This window comes from Camarhynchus parvulus, chromosome 8 (assembly GCF_901933205.1).
Source record: "Camarhynchus parvulus chromosome 8, STF_HiC, whole genome shotgun sequence".
In the NCBI taxonomy this organism is placed as follows: Eukaryota; Metazoa; Chordata; class Aves; order Passeriformes; family Thraupidae; genus Camarhynchus; species Camarhynchus parvulus.
The window spans coordinates 21,382,274-21,408,087 of NC_044578.1; the positions used below are offsets into that span (position 1 = coordinate 21,382,274).

Genomic DNA, 25,814 nt, shown 5'->3' on the forward strand with positions numbered 1-25,814 from the left:
AGTGTAAAAATTCTTAGGAACAGGATGTCTATTACACAGGAATTAAGTGTCCCTCAATCTTTGCTAGACAGGGGGAAAAGCTGCAAAACCACAAAACCCCAACCCAAACCCAGAAACAGAGACCTATGGTGTCCAAGGATGGAGTAAGAGAGGACCACAGAGCAGTAGGATCTCCAACTCTGACAGCCCAGTTCATGCAGCATCTTATCTCATGTGTTAAACTTCATCACAATGACAGAATCAGCAAAGCAATGTTATTTTCCACACAGTGATAGTTTGATGATGCTCTTATTCTTTGACTATTACAATTATGAATTCATCTTTACCAACAGTAGTGGCAAAAGAAGCAGTTTGTTATTCAAGGAGAGTGAATGTGATGTAGCCTAAATCTTTGTTTTCTTTTCAATGGACATGACAGGGAGAATAAAATGTCCATTTAGACGCACAAGTACATATAAAGATACACTTCTCTCTCTAGAGGCAACAATGATGCAAAGTATTAATCTGGTCTCCAAAATACTGTGAGTCACAAAAATACCTGCTTGTATCATCTAGGTCTCTCATTCATGGCTGAAGAAATGCAGGTAAATAATCACTGCTCCAGAGTCCCTAGATTTTCCTGAAATCTACTCTTGAGTTATTTGAGGAAAAAGCTAAACAATAATAAATTAACCCAGATGTTTATTCCCTCTCTGTAAGGAGCTTTTCAGCATTTTAAAATCAGAAACTGACATTCATGAAAAAGATGTATTTCAGACAAGACCATGTATTGGTCTTAAAACCAAAGAGTTTACTGCTCTCTAGAGTAATTTTTCTTTTATTAGTATTTCTTCCCTCTTTGATTGAATTAAACAACAACAACAAAAAAAGCAACCAAAATTATGAAGACCACCAGCACAGTAAAAAAAAGAAAATGTCTCCCAGGGTTTTCAGTTCTCTTCCCTCAGTGTTCTGGAGTCCAGATGTGGAAAGCCTAGTAGACCTGAATACATTTTTGAAGGGTGAAAGGAAAGTTTTGATGGGACTGCTGTAGCCTTATGTTATCCAAACCAGACAACTATCTTTCTTCATGAAGATTAAAAAGCCAAACAACACCCACCAAACCACGCCTTTTATATATTATTACTAAACAGTATTTGTAAGTGAGCCTGCTGGAAAAAACCCCACTCTGGATCTTCTTAGCACTTGGAAGCAAAGAAGGTCTTTACAAGGCCTTCTTAAATCAGAGTGGAATATTTACTGTCTTTATCTTCTTTAAAATCCTGTTTGTCAGGTGTGTCAGTTTATTTTTAAGAGATGCATTTTTCCTGCTCACATATCAAGCAAACACATATTGATTTGCTGCAGCCATACCAGGTCACAGGGTATGGTGGAATGTTCCCATATCTTACACAGCTACACCTGGAATATGGTGTTCAGCTAAGTGATGACAAGGGTGGTCAGTGAGGTGATGATAAAAGTCTATAAATAGCTTAAGAGGGTGAACTCTGAGGAGGGAGAAGCATTGGTTTAAGGTGGACTGAACAAGCCTGACTCGGAGAAACAAAAAGATGCCCTGACAGCCAGGGCCAGGCATAAGCTGCTAAATAGGATCTCACACACACTGCGATTGCCAGCAGAGCGGTCTGGGCTTGGCCTTGCGTACACCACAGACATACAATGAATTTACTATTCCAGATTAATTATTGTGGGAAATTTCCAAGCATATTTAAGCACTTCAATTGCTAAATTGGGCCCCAAGTTCAACAGTCCACCAACAGGAGTCACATGCTGGGTGTGTTTAGAATTACACTCGGCATAGCACTGGAAACACGAGGGAGGAAATAAATCTGCCCAGAGAGGAAGATGGACACAAACCCCGTAAATCTGTCATACCTCTGTTTTCTGTAGTTCTAGGAAAACATGCATATGGGATTTGGGAAAGGTCTTTTTAATAAGGGTTAATTGGAGAACTATGTCACACATGACTGAGTACCGTTTCAAATTACTGCTCATGCTGGCATAACTAAATTAGACAAATGACAGAATACCAAAATAGGGAATAGTCAATCTTCTTCCCTCCTACTTAATCTTTATGTCTTCATTAGTCTCAAATATCAGCAATAACAGTTTTTCTGGAATTTGTTACTTCTTTCAAAATATTACTATTACCATATCATAATATTCCCCAGAGATCCAATAGTTCTGTAAAATCTTTCTTCTGTTGTCAAATTATCAGTCTAGACTTTCAAACTGCTGGATTCATTTATCTGGCTTATGCAATGCAAAAGTTCAGGATAAATAATATTGATTTAGCCCTTTCTGAGCTTTAAAAAAAAAATTGAAGAGGGAAAAATAACCAGTTAGTAAACCAGATTAGTTATTCCCACAAAAATCATTGTACTGTCTGTAACACTGTGTTGCTCTAAAAGCCAGGTCCCTAACCCCGAACCCAAAAAAGTCACTTCAGTTTCTCTCTGCTGCCCAAGTTAACTGCAAGCATTTCCTGACGCTGAGAATGCAGGCAGAAAAAGGAAAAACGTCGACTCGAGAAAAGCACAGCTTCCAATCCCCACCCACCAGCTTCAGTCAAAGGGATGACTTCAGTCCCTTTCTTAACTAATCCTGTCACTGTAAAATCCTACAGTCATTCTTCCAACATAAAGGGAAAACGGACTCACTAGGAGGACCTAGACTCTTTCAGCTTGAACTGTTAACCAATGGTGGAAATGCAAGAATGCTGAAGTTGTGCCTTCAGAGCCAATAGAGTGGATTTGTGTGTCCCACATGACTGTGTTTCCCCTGTCTTTCACATGGGCAGTATTTAGTTCAATTCAGAACTGCAGATAGTATAGCGTGCATCGCAGCAATGGGATGTCTGAGCACAAGTAGCTGACTTCCAGGCGACTTCAGGAAGCTCATTTGTACATTTCTCCTGAATTATCTGGGATTCTGCACCCTTGACATTCTCCGACCCTCCTTGTCGCTGCAGAAGGAGACAGCGACCTGCACAGCACAACAAAACTGTGAGTACAGGCTCTATTTATTTTTATTTTCACCCAGAAAAGCAAATCCCTTAAAAATGTCAAAATGCTATGTGCCCTAAATCAGTGATTACTTTTCTTATAAGATGAACAAGTATGTAAAGTGTTATTCAAATTCAGAAATATTTCTTGCATGCTTCAATAAAAGAAAGAGGAAAAAAAAAAGCAAAAGCGAGTTATCCTCCAGGGCAGTGCCTGCATGCACGCTGCATGACACACTGCTTCCTGACATAGCCAGCGTGCTGCTTTGTTCATAAAGAAAAACAAAGACAAAAAGCCCTACACACGTATGTTGTTCACTTTTATTTGTACTCTGTGTCTAATCAGGCCTGATCTGTCCCCAAGGGGAAAACATAAAGGCAAACTTTAACTCCCCCAGCAAGGGCAGCCCAGACTTTGCAGACATCTGACAGTTATTATAATTAGCTATGAAAGACAGCGAAGACACTTTGGGGCAAATAGCTCTTACATTTGGAACAATGAAGTCGAGCAAGGTTCCCATCCCACCCCTTCCACGGGGGGAGGGGGAGAGGCAAGGCAACGGGGGGAGTGTTAGGAAAGGGTTATGGCTGGACTGAAAACACACAACTAGTGTGTAATATCTGGACTCGCTCAGCATGAGGAGAGGCTTTTTGATAAGCAACTTTACCTCTAGATTGCAGTTTGCATTCACTCAGATTCCTGATGGGGTGGGAAAGGGTGTGGGTCTCTTTATGGTATAACGTCAGAAGGTCGGGGTAGAGGGGGAGCGGGGATGAAGGGGGCAGAAAGAAGAAAATATCCATAGCAGGAGACATTGAAATTGTTTCCCAGAGCTTTACTGGCCAGATCTCCTTAAGCCCAAGTTGCTTTCTGGGCAAGATTTATGAGAGTTCTCAAACAGAAGCAACAGACAAAGCAGCGCTTTTTTTCTTCTTCTTCCTCGGAAAGAAATTCAGCTCAAACGAATAACCGTATAATAAACAGCACTGATTCGTATTTTTGCTCTTTTTCTTTCCCCCACATGTTTGTAAGACCTTTAAAAAGGTCTTTTCCCCCCTGCCTGCACGATCCTTCCCACCCCCCTTCCCTACCAAAAGTTAGATTCTGAAAACTACGATCAGAAGGGAAAAAGCAAAGACAATAGAAATCTGACTCGGTCCTGGCTAGGCTGGATCTCTAATAATGCATGAAGTGAAAACAGTTTCTAAGTGAAAGATGAGCAGACTTCTTTTTAAAAAAAAAAAAATTAAGTGCAATAAGGAGAAATTGTTGAAAGACTCCAGACGCTACTAATTATGGCTTAAATAAATCTTCCTGGACAGATGTTTGCTTGCTCCCACTGCAGGGAAAGGAACGTTAAAAGAAGCATTTTTTAAAAAAGGATTTGACGTGAATGTCCCACATATGAATTTTTTTTTTTTTTGGTAAATACACTGTTATATTCTTTGTCTGCCCTCCTGTTATCTCCCCCTCCCCCAACCGCCGCCCACTGTGAGCTGAGACACCTGAAGGCTAGACACAATGATCAACAGAGCACTGCGCTCGCCTGTCTGGATTCCAGCCAGATTTTTTTTTTTCCCTTCCACAATCAAGGAGCCTGCACGCAATGCACGGCAAGCCCCTTGCTCTGCTATGTGCAGATCAGACAGAAGTCTGAACCGTGCTGCAGAAAAGATTAAAGACAAACACAAGCCTTCCCTCCTTATGTCGGCCAGGCTCAGTTTCAACTTTGTTGTGATTTGCAGAAAAAAAAAAACAAAATAAGAAACTTTGTAAATATATATACACATTATTGTACAAAACATATGCACAGGCACACACACTTTCCAACACAGTGTAACTAGGGACATCCAGTGTTTCCCGTTTTACTGTGATTTCTACTCTGGGTTTACAGTCAATGCAGTGTTTTATGTTAAGTTTATGCATCACTTACATAAATGCTGTGTAGCCCTCAAATAAATGTAATGATTTTGTATGTGCATATGATATATTACATAAAGGCAAGTAGCTACTGTACAGATACTCGCTCCTGAATGCCCATCAAGCTGAAATCTTACAAAATGCTTGTGTTTAGAGAGATTAGCAGGAGCTCTGAGACAGTTTTATGATAGTTTTAAATGAGGCAGTAGCAAAATGCTTTGTGAAGAGGTTGCCTTCAAAGCGAAGAAGGGGAGCGTGGCAGGGGACTGAGCTGGCCCTGCAAGCCCTGGCCTTCCCTGCCACAGCCCAGGGAAACGCCGAGTGGCCCAGTGCCATCGTGCCACAAAGTTGGGCTTGAGAATGCAGCACTCCCCAAAATAGTTACTCTCCATTTGGTGTGGCTATGGGTGGGGTTAGCAGAGACATACAGGGGAAAGGCAGATTCAAAGCCTGTATTCTATTTAATTTTTAAACGTATGCTGTGCAGATCGACCTATTTTCTAAATTCTTTGGAATTTCATTGTCTTGTGATATGAATTATGGTGTGATAAACATGATGAATAATATTTGCTTTTCAATGTGAACTTTGTATGAAAACGACCTAAAAGAAAATACATTTTAAAACACACAACCACATGCACACATGTACAGTGTTGTTAATTTACTCCCTGAAAATGCTTAAACTATATTTTAGTCACTCTAACAGGTATCCTAATGGAAATAAGAAAATTTTTAGCTTTTCTTCCTCTAATATTGCTTAGAAATACTATGAGAAAAGGAACCCAGCATAAGTATCCCATAAATTTAATCTTAAAAAAACTTCCTTTCCAAATAGCAGCGGAGACATGCAAACAAAAGATTGCATGTAGTAGTAGCAATATCCACTGCAAAGTAGAAATTCCTGAATAGAGATGCCAGGAAAATTAAGTGAATTAATCAAGAGCTGTGGTCAAATTTGTATTCCTGCATTTTATTTTTTTGTAAATAAGGGATTTAATGCTTTTCTAAAGGAACAATTTACACTGCTTATATGAAACATACAAGCAAACTCTACACAATGGTCATACATGAGGAGTATACATTTGTGAATTATATGTAGACATGTTCAGTAATATTAAGGTGATAATTTCCTTTCTACTTTTCCTGGCATATTATGTTTTAAACAAAATTTGTCACTTGTTTCAAAAAATGTGTTTTGAAATAATGCCTGCAGCTAAATTATGAAATGCTCACTTTCATTTTCTTAAGGTTATGACAAGGCAATCATGTTTTTATCCTTTCCTAAAGGCTGAAATCCTATGCAAATCAATTTCTCTAAACTTCAGAAGTGATTTACACACTATCTTGTCTTAGAAGGGTGTTTCAACTGGCAATTTATGCAATGTTTGTCAGTGTAGAAGTAATGTCTAATCACATAAGAGATAAGCATGAAGCTGGAGAATATGAATACAGGATCCTTGCCTCCATGTTTAGTTCAACACTCTCCCCTTCTCCCAGTACGGTCTCTTGGGTTTTGTGAGTGCTGGGTACAAAAGCTCTGCATAGAGTAGGGAGGAGATACCTGACCAGTGTTGCTTTAAAAATGGCATTATCCTCTCCTGCTGTTATCCACATACCTGAAATTTGGACCTGTGTGTTTGTTATTCACATTCCTGAAATTTAGAGCTGTGTGTTTTAGTTTTTTACAGAAAGAATTTATTTACCTTGTGTGAAAATTGCTGAACTCTGTTTCTTTATTGACTTCTTTAAACTTTTTAATAGTTGATGCTGAAATAATGCAATCATGGAAGTTCATGCATATTTATGACTCCATTCCTTAAAAATTTGATGTGTATTACAGCTTGTCTCTTAGCTTGTGGCCTACATTTCATTGTGCAAATTCCACAGTGCTACTCACATAAACTTCAAGTTCTTTCCTTTTTTTCAAGTTATTTCCTTTTTTAGACTCTCCTCTCCCCTCTTCCCCCCAAGCTTCCTGTTGCATTGGCTTGTTTGAGCCTTTCCCAGTTCAAGCAGAGGTGTGACTTTTAGTCCTAGGAATAAAGTGCTGAGAATTACGTCCAAAACTTTCAAAAGATTGGTGTTTCACTTACACCTCTACAGAGCTGAAGTAACTTGAGAACCTACCAGAAACATAGACAGTTTCAATAAGGTAACAGGGTCAAAGGAGCTCATGCATTACAGATAGGAAGAGAGCTGCACATTACATTTCTGTAGATAAAAAGCACAGACTGTTTTAATGTATATGTATTTCTGTTCGATATTTTAGCAAACTGTTGCAAAGTTTAAACTAGAGCAAAGTCAAAACTACTTTCAGCATGGTACAGTTAGACCAGATGGCCACGTGTTCTTTTCTTATTTAGATGAGACTTTTCCTTTCAATAACATCTTTCTTCCTGACCTGCTTAAAAATTCCAGCGAATGAAATCAGCACAGGATTTTCAATTCTAATTGACCATGTGCAGAGGAAAGGCCAGTAGAGAAATCAGTAGGACCATTGTAAGGCACACTGCATCAATCTCTCCTTTGTCCTGAATCTTTTCTAGTATGAGCTAAAATAATTAAGTATATTGCATTTATATTATTTGTACAGGAGCAAATCTATTAACATTCAGGCAAAAAATCACAGGGAGTTCCTCTTTTAGAAATGCATGTAACAAGGAAGATGTATGTCTGACACCAGACAAGCAAGTACTTGACATCATTTAATGGCCAAATATCAAAACAAAACAAAACCCCATAAAACTGGAAACAAACCTCCCAAAACAAACTCAAGGAAAGAATGACCAGCAAGACTGAAAGGTATAGCTGAATTAAAGCATTATCTGCTTTACCTTTGCTAACAAAGGAAGAAGATTTGAAGGATATGGTACTTTTAAGAAATTTTTGAAAAGCACATTTTAGAAGAGTCTGAAAAATGTATTTTTCCACTGTCCAAAATATTGAGCCTTAAAACATCTGTAATCTTGAAACGCTTCAAATTTACCTACATAGATTTTACCCACACACATCCCACCCACACTGCGTTGGTTGTGATCAGCCTCAATTGTGTCTGTGTGATCTACACGTGAGGTACAGACTGTAAAAACTGTGTGTATCACCCACAATATTACCTACAGAAATACACACCCAGAGGACATCATTGCAGCCTTACCTACCATTTTATTTGCATTTAGTGAGATATGCGTGAAGCAATATAACAATATTTGAGATTTAACAAGTAGAGTATGCAAAGGATGCACAAAGTCCTACCTATGTGTTTACGCGGCCCATGGATAAGGTAAGTGGGTAAAGGGAATCCTTCAGAAGAAAAGGGGGTGGGGAAAAAGACTAAGTGAGAGCAATATAAAGCAACTTTGGTTGGTTAAACAAAGTCGCAACAGACCTATGGCTGTACTATTTTGTAAAAATTCGCTCTACTCACAGTTTAGTTTAACATTATGCTTGAATGGTTGGTAGTTTCATACTGTCACTATAAGCTTAAATCAATAAACAACACCTGTAGAAGATTAAGTTCTGAAAAGGAGTTATGAAAATGGCTTCACTAAGATAATCTGAAGAACAGTTTCATTAAAACCCATATAATTTTTAAACTTAAGGTGAAAAACAATCCAGGAGAAAATTCAGTGGGCAGCATGGCCTTTGCTATTTGTCAAGCATGCAGTCCAAATAACATTTGCATGAAGAAACATGCCTGAGAACATAAAACAAAGCACAGACCTTGGGTCTGGCCAGGCGGACATGGTAAAAGGTCTGATTTCAGCTCTCCAGCAAGATGTTTCATAGCCTTGGGCAAGTCATTTAACTGCCTGGCCTCTCATCTATGTCACATTATCAGAATTTAAGTTTTGAATGTGTGATTAAAATTACGAGGTCAGCAATGAGATACCACAGAAAAGGATTCAGGAGAGACCTCAGATGCTTGAAAACAACAAAAAATACTAGACTGAACAATGGTCTTTTGTTTTTGTAATTAAGCAAGATCGTTTTTGGTGTGGTATTTCTACAGCAAGAAAGATACAAAAAGACAAGATACAAAGCCTCTTTCTCGGGAGATCAATGTCATTCAGTTCTAGCTTAATTTTCTAAAAGTTCTTCTTGTGCTTTTCTCATTTTTTACTAACTTGCCACAAAATATCAGAATATAGGATAAATGGAAGATACTGCAGATTCAACGCTCACGCAAGGCCTACCACTAAAAAGCTCCAGTAATGGCTTATTTAACAGACTGCCCCAAGGTACCAGTGCGACAGAGCAGGTGAAATGCTGCACTGCATGACCAGAGTTCAATCCTGGGCCCTAGACAAGTCCTGCCTTGCGTGTTCTGCGCCAAGGAGCTGACCCTGCAATGGCGTCGAGCGTTTTCTTACTTACAAAGCCTGAAGGCCACCTACAGAACCACCTGAAACTCAGCATGTGCTCAAAGCATCGTGCTGAAACAGGCCTGTTAAACTGGGCTGCCACGTTCACCTTTCTGTTTCTATTGATGGTGCTGTGAGTCCCACCACTGAACAGACCAAGTTAGAAACCCTTCAGCAGCAGCGTTAAAAATCACTGCACCGGAACAGGAATCAGTGAGCCTGCACTGGCCAAGAGACTTGACAGGACACCTTTTGAGGCCACCATTTTGTGACTGAGTAATGACCATGTCACACACATGGAACTGGAAACTTTGCTTTCTCTCCCCGGGGAAATATGAGGGATCTCTGTGCAAAACAAAAAAAACCTGAAACATTTTCTTATTTATGTTGTTCCTAATCAATATTCATATACAGTACAAAAGGAACACTCAGACTTTCAGCTATCTTCTGTCAGTGCTGCTCACAAGATGCAAAAATTAATGACAAAGGCAATGTGACAGAGCTGCTGAACATCTCAGCAGGTTTACAGAAAGGGTAGGGAAGTGAAAAGCGGGTGAGAGGAAAATATCCTGCATGGAAGTACAGCCTTGTGCAGTGCTCAGAACAAGGAGAGGAAGTGAGCAAAATGTGCACGGTTACATGCAACTGATGGGCTGTATTTTACCAGCCTATTTTTACTGTTGAGGCTCCAGACTATATTAGGAGCCTATCCAGTCTGCTAAGCCATGGGATGTGGATAATGGGATCAGATAAAATGATTAAAATCAGTTTGGTCTCATGCTTTCATCTGCTAAGTGTAATAGATGCAAAACTGAAAGACTTAATTGTACAATAAAAGTACAAACACCTCTTTGTTTTACCTTTTCCAGTTTAGAGAAATTGATGAGGTTTTTCTCTGTTTGTTTGATTGAAAAAATCAACAATGGCAAACAAGATGATTCTTCTCTTGCAGCATCCCAGCTGAAACTAGTTTCATCTATCTAAACAAATAAGCTCAGAAGCAGTTGCAGAAAAAAATTTACACCACATCCCATGAGATATTTTACATAGAGTGTCTGGTTAACAAGCTTCAGAAACAACGACTGCTTTTAAGTAGTTTACAGAGTTCAATAACTGCCTTTCTTTAGAAGTAAAAATCTGATAATTTCCCAGAATGTCTTATCCATACACTGAATTTGTACTACTATTTTCAAGCATTATATTTTTTAGCTTATTTGAAACCATTTTTCTAAGAGAAAAATTTGCAAAGAAAAGGATTTAGAAAGATAATTCCAGCAAATGACAGCAGTGAAGAAAAGCAGTTCCCAAGGTTGATTTAAAGACTTGGAAAGGGTTAAAAATTCAGATCTTTATGTAAGAATTATAAATGAAAGGAGAGTTAAAAAGGGGGAGAAGCGGGGGAAGAGCTAAGCTGCTGGTGACTTGAGTGTATTTATGGATTACTATGTCCTGAAAAGAAGAAAACCAGAGTTGTAAGATGACACTGCAGGGGTTGTCTGGACTTTTCACCGAGTGTAAAGTCTGTTTAGTCAGTGTCTTAATGCCTAATGCTGACCTTTGCCCTCTTCACTCCTCCCTGCTCCAGGTGCAACATTTTTGCAAGTGCTTTAACATTATTGGAAGTTTTTGCAGGTTTCACACACTGCAAAGTGCACAGAGCACTTTACACATCCATTACGCCCACCCAATATCAAGAGTTAGCACATTTTTTTTTCCTAAGTACACACAATGATTTGTTTTACACATTTCCCCTTATTAGTATTACTGCATTAAATTAATAAAAACAAAAGCTTCTTTGTAAGGGTATTTGATTTACATAATTCCACACATCAAGATAAAAAAATAAATATAAACTCATCTCATGCTCACCAGCACTGCGAATTATACCAGGAGTGTGCAACATATGCCGGCAATGCTATTGATCTCTCTTAAATTAATTCTCTTTGCTATGGAAATGGAAGACAAAAACAAAACCCATTGCTACAAAACAGTCAAGGAAATACAGCTCATTTTCCTCAGGAAAAAAATTGATTTCTTCTAGAGTTATTAATTAGATTTGGAGTGATATAAATTTTAAAGTAAAACAACAGTTTTAGAAACTAATTATAAAAAGAGCTAAACTACATAAGGTCTGCACAATTTCAGTTTTAATTAAAAAAATAAAGAGTGCTATAAATCTATAAACTCTACAGTTTTCAGTAACAAAGATAATATAAAAATGCACACATAATTATTTCTCTACGCTTTATGTTTAGTAGATAACTGCTAAGATTTTTGAGGTGTACAATTTAGCTTTTCTGAGGAGAAAGTATAATCTGGGTACCATCACCTTCAAGACTACTAGAGATGCTGTGCTGTTTACCAGGTACTAAATGTGTAATATCAGGTACTAAAATTCACCCTTCTCCAGTGGCAAAAATTTACTGCAAATCCAAGACTGTCCAGTCATGGTTCCTGCACTTTGTGATCCACACTAGCTAACTATGCCCTCCAAAAATTAAAAATTATGATTTAGAACTCTAAAACTTTTAAATAGCTGACTGACTTCCACACATTCCTTCCTCACTGAGCCATGCTGACAAATGTTCATTACACTGAGGGAAAAGAAAGGAGGAAAAGGACTGGTTTAAAAGAGGTGAATGAGCAGCAAGTAGGCTTTATGGAAAACCCTACTGGTCTGGCCAGAATAACCCAGGATAACACATCTTCTATGCACAGCATTACTTCAAGGTGAGACCACATAAAAAAGAGTTCAGGTGAGGGTTTATATTTAGGGAATTGCTATGACAGAGATGTGTTTGCACCTGGACTAAAACATTTATTTTACTGGATTACCTTTCAGATACACTGAGCAGCTATACTGCTTACAGGACACTGTACCTCTCTAAAAGAATATTTTGGTGTTTTCTTATGACATCACTAAATAAAAATTAGCTTAGGTCATCTTTATTACCTAGACAGTTTTACAGGGTCTGATTTTGGGGGAGATTTTTCTTTAAACAAAATATAGGTCTTAATATAGTAGTTTATTCCAGGAGTAGGCACAGGTCGAGGTGTCAAAATATTCTGGAAGTGTGTCCTGAAACAGTATTCTTATGTTTTTCAATTTAATTTGTAACACTGCAACTACAAGAGAATAATGGGGGGAAGGTTGTTTATTGAATGACAGACTATTTCTAGAGCTGGCAGCTTTATCTCAGCACAAAGAGTGCTCCTGTTCACAGTGCAGCTGCTAACAACTCATCAGCACTCCTTGTTTAGGGGTAGGGTACAATTAGAAGTTTTAAAAGCCTGAAAAGTTATTACATTATTGTGCAGCAAGGCACGCAACTGGATTTGATTTCTAGCCAGACTGTATCCCTTTGCTCCCAACACTGTTTACAAGACATATTTAGTGCAGGTGGTACTCTCCTTAATTTCACTGAAGGTCAAGTGTACTTGTCATAATTGTATTTTTTGCACAGCTGAGAATTCAACTACTTCTGCAGACTGAAAACAGACATTGTTTCTATAAAGAAAACACAGAGCACTGAAGAGTTGGACTTGAAATAAACAGAATGAAGTAAATTCTCACAGTTTTCACCTACTATCTTGTCAAGATCATCACTTTTGAGTCTGCTGTGTATCAGTGCAAGCAGATATTTGGGTCCTTCACTCCCAGAACATCAGAATCCTCTGTCTGGAAAAGTGGTTTCATTTCTTTTGCTTTAGGGGTCTATTTTTAATTTTTTTTCAAGACTACAACCTAAGATGAAGGTTTTGCAATATTTGCAAATAACTGACATTACAAGGGTTTACAAGTATAAAAATGAATAAAACTGAAATTAATCAAGATTCTAATTTAAGTAAATAAAAACTACATTACCAAAAATATAAATTCATTTTCTGCTATTTTGGAACATCAAAATAATGGCTTTCAGAAGAGACTCAGTCTTACTGTCTGTAAATTCTAAACTCATTTGTTACAATTGTCAGATAGAAAACTAAATCTGCTGAAAAAAAATAGCATGGCAGAAATAGGACACTATTCTTGTGCTTCAGTTCATTTACTCTTATGAATTATGAGCCTCTCCTACGTGCAATACGTGCACCTAAAATACAAAACATTGTCCACTGAATCTTCTTTTTCCTGTGAATATGCTTCCCTCATACTCTAACTTACAATCATTCCTAGTGCCTTCACTACACATTTTACCTGAAGAAAGGAAATTAAAGCAAAACATCTCTGAATTGTGCTTCATTATAATTTTTTTCATGTCAGTTGAAAAAAGCCATAACAAAAAACCGCCAAATAACCAGGTGTCTCCTTCTGTAATTCTTATGTAATAGTTCAGTCTTGCATAATACTTAAAAAATCCTCCCGCTTTCTTCAAGTAGATGATTTCCTAATATATCAGAGACAAGGAAGAGAATCATCTTTCCAGATTCTCTTCATGTCAGGACCAGAGCTCAGGTTTGCTTCAAAGCACCGGTTCACAAAATTCTAAAACTAGAGACAGATTCCTCTTGTGAAATCCATTTGCTGATTAGCAGCTTCTTACCCATCTCTTCTACCCCCATCCAATCTGCTTCTCTAAACAACTCTGCCCTGAATTGCTGTACTCCTCTGCAAACAGCAAAATGTAAAGATGTAAAAATTGGAACTAGTTACATAAATACACAATGTTACTCTACATATGATGAGAGTTTTAAAAATTTTACTTGAAAGCATAAATGCAAGTAAAATAGTGCCTTTTAATGGAGCAGTTTGAAGATACAGAAATACTTTCATTAAATTCACACAGGAAAGATCAGGATTTCAAATCTACATTTTCATTATTGTGGAAACCTCAAAAAACTGGGTTGCAATCTGATTAGTTTTTGTTATTTCCTCAAAACACAAAATAGTACAGTAAAGCAAGCAGCAGAGTCTTATGAAATTTCACTAAGTCAACTTATAGGACATTGGTATTTCAATCTGTGGGATTCATCTGACATTTTGTTTGTAAGTCCAAGCTTCCTCTTTTCTCACCTCACTGGCAAACTTATTTTTTAGTTATATTGTAATTATCAAGTTTTACTGCTTTATTTTAGTCAAATCCACAAAGCACATAGATTCTTTTGGTTGTTTGTTTTTGGGTTTTTTTCTGAAGAGGGGAAAATATCCCTCTAACCACCATCCTATGCCAGTTTTGTACTTATTTTCAGGGAATAAATTTTACACAACTTCATTTAGTGAATCATTAATCAGGACTATTCTTTCCATATCCATATTCTAGCTGAGTTTTTCAGGCTCAGCATTAAATTTGGGGTAACTTAAGGTCTTATCCATGAAAAAAAATTAAAATCTATTGTCCTGCTAATGAAGGAAGTGAAACCTAAGTTACTTAAAAAGCTGATGAAGTTCCTGTCCTTTTCGAGGAGGAATCAAGATGGTTTTTGCTGAGATACTGGTTTAAATTTATACCACAGAAAAAATCCTGAACTTTAAGAAATAGTTCGAAGGGAATAGGTATCAGCACTGAACATGTATCAAGTTCATGAATCTACTTTTTAGATGCACAATGCATTTTTTTCTCTGAGGAGATGACAACACACTTGTATCTTTGTAGCAGCCAGCAGAGGAATCACCTCTAGCCTCATCCCAGCAGGCTGCAGTGGGGTAGGTCTCCATCACGTTCCCAACACACTCCTGGAGAAAGGAGAATGATGCCTAGCCTGCTCAGGTTGTGAGAACATCAAGGCCATTGAAAGGACCAGTGGGACTTGGCTGAATTCCCAACTTTCTATCATATTAAGAAATGGTCTCTCTTCTGTCCTCCTGCAATGCTTCTCTGATGAGTAACTCACCATGTAGTGCCTATATCTTGTCCTTTTCTTTCCTTCTTTGGGATTTACACAGAACAGACAGCAATGATTTCCTACTGGATGCCCTCAGGATTCACTGCGTGTTTTGGATGTTGCAAGGATGTTGCAAAGGAAGAGGAGACAGTCAAGAAAATTTGAGACTTTTATGGGAGAGGGGTTTGTGGCCTTTGGCTACAAGATCTTAATGAGCTTCCTGCTCCTTTTTTTCCTTAGCTCTCTACAACAGGAGGCGGCAAGCATAACGAAGACTAGGGCTGTGCACCCCTCCTTGCCAAAGATTTGTCATCCAGTAGCTTTAAATTTAGAAACTTAAATTGGCTGTCATTTCTTTTACTGCACAAATGTAAAATAAGTGATGTTAAGATAGCATTAAAGAGAAACGTGGGGGAGACTGCTTTTCAATTGTTCTGTTTGAAAACTTGTACTTTATTTCATGACAAGCAGTGAGAATTCACTGGAAAAGGCATTCTGCGCTGAAAGACACTGGGCATACTTCATTATACAAGAATATTTCCAAATGAAGACCTTCTGTATTGTTTTCCATTTCCTTAAAGAAGGCCTCAGACTGTACCACCTGTCTAAACATATTTACAGTCTCTCCACACGCCTGCAAGCTCACTGTAGTGGAATTTTTGTAACGGTCAAAGGTAGCACAACTGAAGAGGTTTTGTTTTGGTTTGTTTTTTAAGACACAAGGAGACATCCATGAATTTTCTGTAAATCTAACTGCAGATATAGCTGGCCCATAATAGAAACATTTGTTAATGTAATCTAGAGACACAAATTCTCTTGAGTGGCTGGTAACCATTTGACGAACTTTTTAAAAATTTAGTACTACATTCTGCAGTTTGCTTTTGACTTACCAAATTTTTTCCCTGCTGCTCTCTTTTTTCAAATTTTTTTGTTTGTAAGATGTTCGTTGAGCCACAAAAGCAAACCCTGTACCTCCCAGCTTACTTGCCAAGTTATTTTACTTTTATTCCCTCATTTAAGGGGGAAATCGGGGCTAGAGGTGAATAAACATTATGGATCAGGTGATGCATCCACATCTGAAGACAGGAGCAAAGATGAGAGATCAAACTTGCCTAAGAAAAGATAAGCAATTACTGAATCACAAATATAACACATTTATCACTTGAATAAATTGCTCAAAATTTGACAGTTGCTATCTTTTCTGAAATTTCTATTTGGAGGATCCCTCCCCCATTCTCCTGGAAAGACATCTGGCTACCACTGAATGGAGTTTAATGTTTGAACATCCCATCTGGTTTCATCATGTTAACACATGATTCCAAGTCATTCAAGAAGTATGAACAATGGATATTGTATTCCATATAATGCCATGTGGATTTAATCTTTAAAAGATGGTGGCACTGTAGAACTCAATCTTTTAGTTAAAAGTGAAAACATTTCATGTACACAAAACTCATTTCCCACAGCCTCAGAAGTCTCACATTCTATCCTGCTCTAAGAAAGACAAGGAGACAATGTCTCCCTCATATAGTGCCATTCCTATTGCTACCTACCAGAATATCTAGCTTTTCCTAAACATGACAGTTTAAAGCAGCATTAAAACAGATTTTTCATGAGAATACTCATTATTTTCATACTCAAATTACTTCCAGATTGATTAAAAAACAAAAGCAGAAGTTTGCTGAGGCAAATGGGAGTTGGAGACTGCTGCCTTCCAGAGCTGGTAACTCTACCTTTCACTGACATTAGCAAAATCCAAAAAAGTTTCTCCAAAACAAAGTGCTTTAAGTCTAAGTACTTTCCTCAACAGACCAGCACTACTTTATTCTCAGTGATACTGAAAGAACATCTCATTTCTCTATATACTCTTGAATTAAATCCAATTTTCAGTTAATAACATTTCTTATTCAAACAGTTCTTTCACGTTATTTCTTCATGAGGATAATTGACTCAGTGTCCTGTAACACTGATCCTAATATATTTTTTGTATTTCTTAAAGGATGCCTAGAAGGAACAAATGTTCAATAAGTGGCTTATGAAAACTTAATAAGTTTTCTTTATTTCAGACTAAAAGAGACTTATATAAACAAGTGTAAGCAGGTATTTAAATATTTTCTAGCTGTCCTTTAAGCCACCTAATAAAAAGATATTACTTCATTAGAGCACTTGGGAAAATGACTGGTTTTACCTGCAAGGGTGAGAAGATGAGGAAAATATAGATATTTTGGAGGAAAACACCTCTTTAGTGGAATGAAGCAGGGCAAACATGCTTTATATCTCTGGAACTGGATCAAGAAAAGTGACTAGTTTATCCTCAAAACCGTGAGCTCAGAGTCAGAGTTGTGTAACAAGACATTATAGATGTGCTGATGAGAGAAGACAATTTTGTGAAGATTGATAAAGGCAATTACACCACCCAACTTTTTCCAAACTCTGTTCACACGCGTCTTATTCAGCATCACCAGTTTATCAGCCAGCTCAAAAGTTAGTTAGATGTGTGGATCTAATCTACAAGTTGAAGTTAGTTAGATGTGTGGATCATGAGACATCAGGATTTTCACAGAAACACCTAAATCAGAAGTATTTAAGAGGGTAGTGTTGGTGTTTAAACAATCACTTCGTGTTGTCTGGAAAATTTCTTTACCTGTTTTACCTGCTGTGTTTCAGCTGACAAAACCTGTCTAGAGGATAGGGGCTACTATATTTAATAAACAGAAAGGGCAAAGAAAGAATAGATGTGCTCAAATTTATAGAAGTGAATGAATTCCTGTGTGACAAATTGGATAAGCTCCCAGCAAAGCTGGGTTGAAGGCTAGCTCCACCAGTTGGAAATTCTTTTAAAATCTGTGGAGATCACACAGACTGTTAAGACAGTGGATTATATGCATTGAACAGAGTCAATTCTAGCTGATTACATCAGGGAAGCTACTGAATTCCCTAAATTCAGGATGAGAACTATAAAATGCAAGATTGGAAATAGAGATGGCAACCTTTAGTGATTTTAACTGTGTTCCACTGTTCTATCACCTCTAATAACTTAATCCTTAATACAGCAGTGACTGTGTTCACTGATGACCACCTCAGTTTTACAGAGCTAAGAGAATTGTTTGCTTCATTTGGCAGTACTTCTATCGACTCTTTTCAAGTAATTCTGGTTGAGTATTCATTCAGCACAGATTTATGCAAGCTATAGCAGACAGCCTATGTCAGAAAGTCTTCAGAGTCTGTTTGTCTAATTCAAGTACTCTGTCTAGAAAGGCATTGCTTTTGAGTACTCAAAACCTATTCATTCACTTCCTTAGGTTGGCAGGCACAAAACACACAATACTTTTCAGTTTGTAATCCATCTGCAACACCTGAATTACTACAAGCACTTGTCATACACTGAAGAGAAAAAGGGATGCTGACAAAAGGAATTTAAGGAAACCGAAGTCCTAAACCAATCTTTACGAAAGCATTTTAAAAATTTATTTTATTTCTTTGCCCTTAAGCCATGCAAGAAAAAAACATGCAAGATCCATGCTTATAAAGAACTAAAATTCTGTCTTCTAGAATTTAGGGAGTTAGTTAAAACTTGTTGGTTCTATGTAAGTATTTTGTATTAGGGGAAAGTTTGACTTCCCAGACAGGATCCAGAATTACGGTTGGTTCTACTCAAGATCAATTTCACTTTAGACGTAGCAAGAGAAATTTGAAGACATAGCAAGACTTTCCCAGGGAGATAAAATTGATTTTAATGCTTTACTGCAAGATAGACTGTGCTGGCCTAGCTAGACCATACGAAATTGGTGCCAAGTGATCTTCAATTAGATTAGCAGTACATCCATTTAAAAGGGCAGTGATACTGTAGCTGATAGAGCTCTTGTTACATCAATTCTCTAATTTACAAAAATGTGTGGCATATTAATGCTAATTTTTAGTTCTTGTATGGCATAAGGAGCATCTATTTCCTAGATCATTGTATTCCATCATCTTGTTCCTACCTATGATGTTTAACTTCAAAAACTAAAGCAGAATGCCTTCACAATCCCATCCTTCATTAGGGGAGAACAGTATCTTAGCAGTTTGACATAAGTTTCTGTATTAAGAGAAAACTTGAGTGGGTTTATTGAATCTATCCATTCTTTTTGGATATCACAGATTCCACATTAAATGAAAGTAATGGGTTCTCCTAAAGTGAAATCTCACAGTGACAGTCTGAGTTCTAACTCTGACTTTGATTATTTGCAACTCATGTTCAGCCTTACAGAAGGCCTAAGTGCACTGTGATCCAAATAACTAAATTCCAACTTAAATCTCCTATCCTTTCAGTAATCTAACTCAGAAATTTGTGCACTGCAGATATTTGATATCTCACTCTCTCTCCCTCTTGCTAACTCAATCTTGTTTTCCACATATAAATGGCAAGCTGCCAATTAGGGAAGTACACATGCTGCAATGCAAAGGAAAATAAGTAGATATGTCTGTATGTATTAACTACAAGTCAGAGTATTGTCTAGTGCAGCTGGAGTGAAAAACACTCCAAAAAAGCTAATTACAACTCCAGTCTTTATTATTATAAGCAAAAGCTTTTGTGAGATAGGGTTACAGTCCTCACTGCAGTTTATTTCTTGTTTTTAAGTCTTTGTTATTCTTTTTCCACCGATTCAAACTCTTGAAAATAAAATTGCCTCAGAGCTATTACAACAATAACAAAAATCTTAAAACAAGGCAATTTATCAAGCTATGGTGCAAAGAATAAAATTCTCTTCATTCATTCCATCACCTTTATGGTCTTATAGTTGGTTTTACCCATACATAGAACACAATTCCAACATAAACGCCAGAATGATGATTAAACAACACCTGTTAGTGTAGATTGAAACATTTTTATAAGCTTCCTTAAGGGAAAACCAAGCTACTGGTGAAGCCAGCAGGACACCCAGGTTCATATGGGCTCCTGTTCCAGATTCAGAATGATGTAATATGAGACACTCCTCTTTGTTTATTCCCTGATTCCCAAGCTATGAGAAGCTGTGTTAGGATTATTCCCTTTATTCATCCTACTATAAACTAAAACAGACCACCTTTTTTGGACACTGCTATAGGGTAACAGAGAAATCCAGGTAGTTCTGTATGGTATATGATACACACAGTTACATATCACCCTCAAACAGGAGTAATTTAGATCAGGATACTGAAGTTAACAAACCTAAAAACCCCCATATTTTCTCTTTCCTCACCGTACTTACTGAGCAGGTTCTGCAAGTATATTGAACATCTTTAAGCCTGCTAAAAAATATAACTAATTATATTTTATTCATTCTCCTCTCTATTTAAGAAAAAGAGACTTAGCATAACTAAATTTTGTGGGCTCTGTAATCTCCACGTGACTCTGCTGCATTTTCTCCTAATGAAATGCCTGGCATCTTCTTGTGCCACACTACTCAGCATAAGCTGCTTTTCTGCAATTCATAGGCCACTCCAGTACAGGGCTGTTGCCATTTTTCATTTCCAAAAGCAACTATATGAAGTGATAGAACTCTCAGAAATGGAAAAAACGTGTCCTACTTTTAACTTAACAGAAAATGGCATTTCATCTTATAGCCCTGCCAGTGCACTTGCTCGCAATGTGATGTGTCATGTAGGTTGAAGTGAATTTCTTTGCCTCAAGGATCAAGTGCCACTTCTCACCAAAAACCTAAGAAGATTTCACTTCATGTTTGACTCCTTATTCACAAGTACTGCAGTCTTTGAATATCGGCTTTTCTGTCAAGCTGGAGGATGGTGATTCATAAAGTAAAACTTCATGTGGAGTGGTACCATTTTAAAAGAAAACTCCTTCAGAAAACATTTCCAGGGATTAGAAGGGAATTTATAGTCAAAAAACAGACACACTGACTCCAAAATAGCTGTTTCGCATTTAGCAGTAAATTCACTATTTGAGACAGATCTCTTCATTCTTCCTAAATTTCACTGAAATTCAAAGTAGAACAGGACTAGTTTTGAACTCAAAGTTTTGTGGGCTGGAAAAAGTGAGTTTTCTGCTTACCTGTGGTCATGAAATATTTATCAGTTTCCCAGTTAAAAAAAAATAGCAATGAATGGTATACAGTGATTCATTTCGTTATGTGAAGGACTTGGTATAAATTAGCAACCTAGCACTCAGTGGTCACATGTATTCAACATACTGAGTAATGCTACTTTAGCTCACCCTCATACAAGCACAACAACGTGGCCTCCCACTAAGTTATTTAGTGCTTAATGTAGTGAGCCAGAAGTACCTCAAAGTTGTTTGGCATAATTAACAGCTCAAGATAGAACTAAATACAAAATTTGTGAGGAAATTTGCAAGCAATCTTATGTACAACAGTACCAACCTAAATAATTTTCAATAAAAACTTTTTAGTCCATTTTGGACAAGTGCATCTACTTATCCCAACTTTTCCAATTAAATATCAAGTAAAACCATCTAATAAAACATAACAATGCCATAAGATCAGTCCCCCAGATAAAATATATTCATCACAATCCCAGATCTAAAGCTACTTTTCAGGTGTTTTAATAGAGAATCGCAATTGCTATGAGTTATGCAGATTTATTCAGGGGAGGGGAAGGATGGCTTTTGGACTTTGATTAGGGCAGTTTGAGGGGGAAGAGGAAAAATAAATGAGATTCACTTCTGTTTTAAAAATAATTCTGCTGCCAGAAGATTCCACCATCACAAAATAGGTGATATCTGTAACAAGCCAGAGAACATAAAGACCTTTCCTTTCCTTTATGACCACAGATAAGCAAATGTGCAGCTGACAAAGGTCCCTGAGACCCTTCTGCTGGGCCTTCAAAACCTTCATCATGGTACTGTAGATGAGAATGTTAAAGAGATGCTTCTCTTTCTGAGAAACATCTTCAGCCTTTATCAAAGTTTCTGCAGGCTTCCATTTTCCAAGCCACACCAGTGTGGTATTTGGTACTGATTGCAGAGGACTCCTCATGGAGAAAACTCCATGTTCCACAGGAATTCAGCAGAAAAGCCTTTTACCACAGCCTTCATCTTCCATTTTAAAGCTATGAAGAGGGCAAGGGATACACTTTAAAAGAAATTTTTAAGAGGAGGGGGGAACATTTCAGAGGGTCTTCAAAGATTTGTCTGTTTGAGTTGTGGAATTAATAAAAAGTAGCAGTTCAAAACCTTTACATATTTTGAGCTACCATCAAATTTTGGGCAAATCCCTCAAGAGAAATTTCTCATTGTGAATCATGTGCTGGACTTGCTTTTGTTGGTTTCTAACACCAGGAAGTTGCCTCCCAAGTTAAAATGCTGGTTTGTTTATTGCAGTATCATTAAAAAAATACTATCCAACAAAAGATGTAGTTATTTCTTTACAAAAACACAATACCATTCAATTACAAAGGTTTATATGATTAAAAGAGAGACGCACAAATATTTAACTAATATGTATCTTCCTTTGTCAAGCGGAAGCCAAGTACATGGCAGCATGCTTGGGATTAGAAGGTGGAGGATGACTAAAATTTCTTCTTTCAGTGGAGTCTAATCAAGGTTAGAGATCTCCATATTAAAAACAACAACAACCCCCACAAAAGCCTCTCCAAAAAACAAAGCCAAACACCACTGAAACCTTAATGCACACTGCTTTATATACTTCAAATCATCTTGGTACTTTAGGATGTTGATTTTTTCCTTACATGAATTCTTACAAAAGGTTCTCCACACATTTTAAGGCAGAAGGATCTGTGTAACACTTCATTTTTAAAGAAATGAATATGCAATTCTGCATTTAGTGATTAAAAGGAAAAATGGTTATAACAGTCAATGAAAAAGAGTAACAAAAGGAACACAAAGGACATCTCAGTTCACCAAGTGAACCGCTCGTCTTTGCAGAGAGAAATTTTGTCTAGAAGCATTCAAAATGCAGAGTCAAAGCACTCCTCTGCAATGTCAGAACTCAGCGTCATGAGGCAAAAGGTTTTTGCTGGATAGAGAGCAATTTAAAAGTTTTCCCCGTAGTTGAAAAGAATTAAAATGTACTATTGAAATGTCTTCAATGAGCCAACAGCACTGGCCAGGCTGTAGTGTCTGCACAGCAGCAGCACTGCCCAGGCCTTGTGCTGCTCTGCTGCCTTTGCCAGTGCAGCTTGTGGCGCAGGAACAAACAAAAGGCCAAATTGTTTCAGCCAGCCAGAATCACCCCCAGAGTGTCCCAGCCATGGCCTCACTGCGGATGAGATGCAGATCAAAACTCTGAAAGTGAAACAAGATGGAGAAGAAGCTTTGACAAGTACAACCTGCCCTAACTTGAAGGCAAGAAGCATTTAAATGTTAATGTCTATATATGCTCATTTAATTAGTAAAATGAAGGATTGTATGACATACTACTTCAAAAAAAAACCAAACCAAGACTCGCTGCATACACCAAAATATTATTTTGCATATTATATACTTATGCAACAAGTTTGCCATCTCTGTCCCTCTTCCTATAATCACTTCAGGGAGGAACTACTTTACAGAGCCTAGCAATAAAAGGGTTACATTTGCTTAATAGAACTCCCTTCCTGTACCATAAATGAAGGCTTCTACTACACCTATGTCAATAATAGTCTAGTAAAAAATGAGAACTTTAAAAAAGTAAAAAAGAAAAAACACTGGATACCTAAAAAAGAGAATAGTACTTGTTCTTTATAAGAATAAAAAGTTACCACCTTTCAGGGGAAAAGCAGTGGAAGAGGAAAGTATCATTCTCTTTTGTTCTACATCCCTATGTGCTTTACTATAAAAAAACCAAAAATACATTTATTTAACTGGTCACATTATATTTAGGTCACCTGGGAGAAATAATGCTTCTGGAAAGGTGCAGTTCAAGGTAGCTACAAAATCCTTTATGAGAACATTTAAGTAAACAAATAAAAATCCTGTTTAGTCCTCTCATATTCCTATCTCCTGCTTTTTCAAAAAATACAGGTAGCTGTGTTTCAAGGAGTGAGAACATGAGGCACATTGATTTAGTGAGTCTGAACTTAAACTAGGACATCAAGAAATAATAGCTGCAGGTATTCCCTTACTTCTCTGCTGCCAAAAAAAGATGCAACTCTACTATTTCTTCCTCTGATTACAGTGGTGCATTTGAGTTTCTAATGGTTAAAGAGGGCATTACAGGAATTTTGTTTTCAATTACTGTTCTATGTGTAAAGCAAAAGTTTTAACTTCCAGAATCTGCAGGTGAAGTATTGGAATTTCTCTCCATTTTTGACTCCCAATACTGACTGTCACAATAGTGACAGCACAGTGAAGACTCTCAGGGCATGTCCCCTCCTTCTGAACACTTTGTAGGATGCATGAAAGACAGACTTGGGAGAGCCAGGAGGCTTCTCACTATACAGCATCACTGAAATAATGCAGCAGTAAGTGTTTGCCCCTTTCAAAGATGTTTTCTAATGTTAGCAGGTATCTTCTGCAGATATTTTACAAAGAAGAAACTGAGAGCCTAAACCTCTTTTTAAATTGAATCTCTAAAGTGAACCTCTGAAAATTGAATGCCTGAACTCACATATCCTAATGGCTATCCATGGATTTTATTACCTGATGGCAGTTCAGAACAGCTTTTCTATTTCACTTCTGTTCTGCTCCCTGACAGCCTGGAGAGCTTTTGCACACAGTAGGCCAAAGTTTCCGAGAGGCAGCCAATAGCAACCATGCTAAAAGGAACTTTGGGGCAAATTCTTTAAGTCTTAATCCATCTGCTCGCTTCTACTTTAACACCTTCACAGTAATTTACAGTATTTTTACTCATTCAATCTTTATTTAATTTAAAAGGAGGATGAGTAGCATATCCTCTTTAAATTGTATGCCAAAGTAAGTCTATTGCTCAAAAGAAATAAGCAGAGTTTCCCCACTTCTATGAATTAAAGGGAGTTTCAAGCACTTCCTACAGTAAATGTGAAACACCATAAAAATATATTCATAACATATTTAAATAATGGTATAGAATGTAATTAAAAACTTTTACATTTGAAGTTGAATGAAAATTCATTTTCCTGTACTATCTTCTAGTTAGGTTTCTTATAAGGAGCCTTCTGTAGAATCAGAAATAAATCTTTACCTTTAAAGTAGAAAATATGGAGAAGGGATGAATCAGGTCCAATCACAAGCACACACACAAAAGGAAAGTATGCTAAAAGTAATTCAAAATCCTAGAGGATTAAAAAAAAATATTGTATTCAAAGGTGAGGTATAACCAGGGTCCCTGCAGTTACTTTGAACCTTGTGATTTTAACAGAGTAGGGTTTAGATAATGCCCTAGTAAAGAGAGTCTTCATTCTTTTGGAAAAGGGCACAAGATGATCCTTACAATACCACATAAAGTAAACAGGAAATCTAGATAATAACCTGGAAACTGCTAGTTATCAAGAGTTCCACTTGGAAATGAAGTACTATAAGACTAAAGATAGCAAAATGTTGCCACCAATACCTAGTCCTGTTAGAACTGTAGCTTTTCATATCAGCAGCTTTTAGATTAAACTGAGGTAATATCAGGAACCTTACTCTACACTGGTTTAGTATTTACTATAGTCATTAATCTCACTGAAATATGCATTTAAACAACCTACATGTACCAGTGCACACAGCACTGGTAATATATAATCTGACAATTCAAAGAATTCAAGCTGTTCACTGATGGATCACCTTTCTTTCTAAAAGAAACACCCTAAA

General features: G+C 37.3%; 1 long non-coding RNA gene across 4 annotated transcripts in view; it reads left to right on the plus strand.

Annotated features, from left to right (window-relative positions):
* The first annotated feature begins 2,650 nt into the window (after nucleotides 1-2,650).
* LOC115906580 overlaps nucleotides 2,651-25,814 on the plus strand; it is a 61,510-nt gene continuing 38,346 nt past the window's right edge. For all 4 annotated transcript variants that reach the window (XR_004060918.1, XR_004060919.1, XR_004060920.1 and 1 more), the window contains exon 1: nucleotides 2,651-3,005. This is a non-coding gene — a long non-coding RNA (uncharacterized LOC115906580). The remainder of the gene's footprint in view (nucleotides 3,006-25,814) is intronic.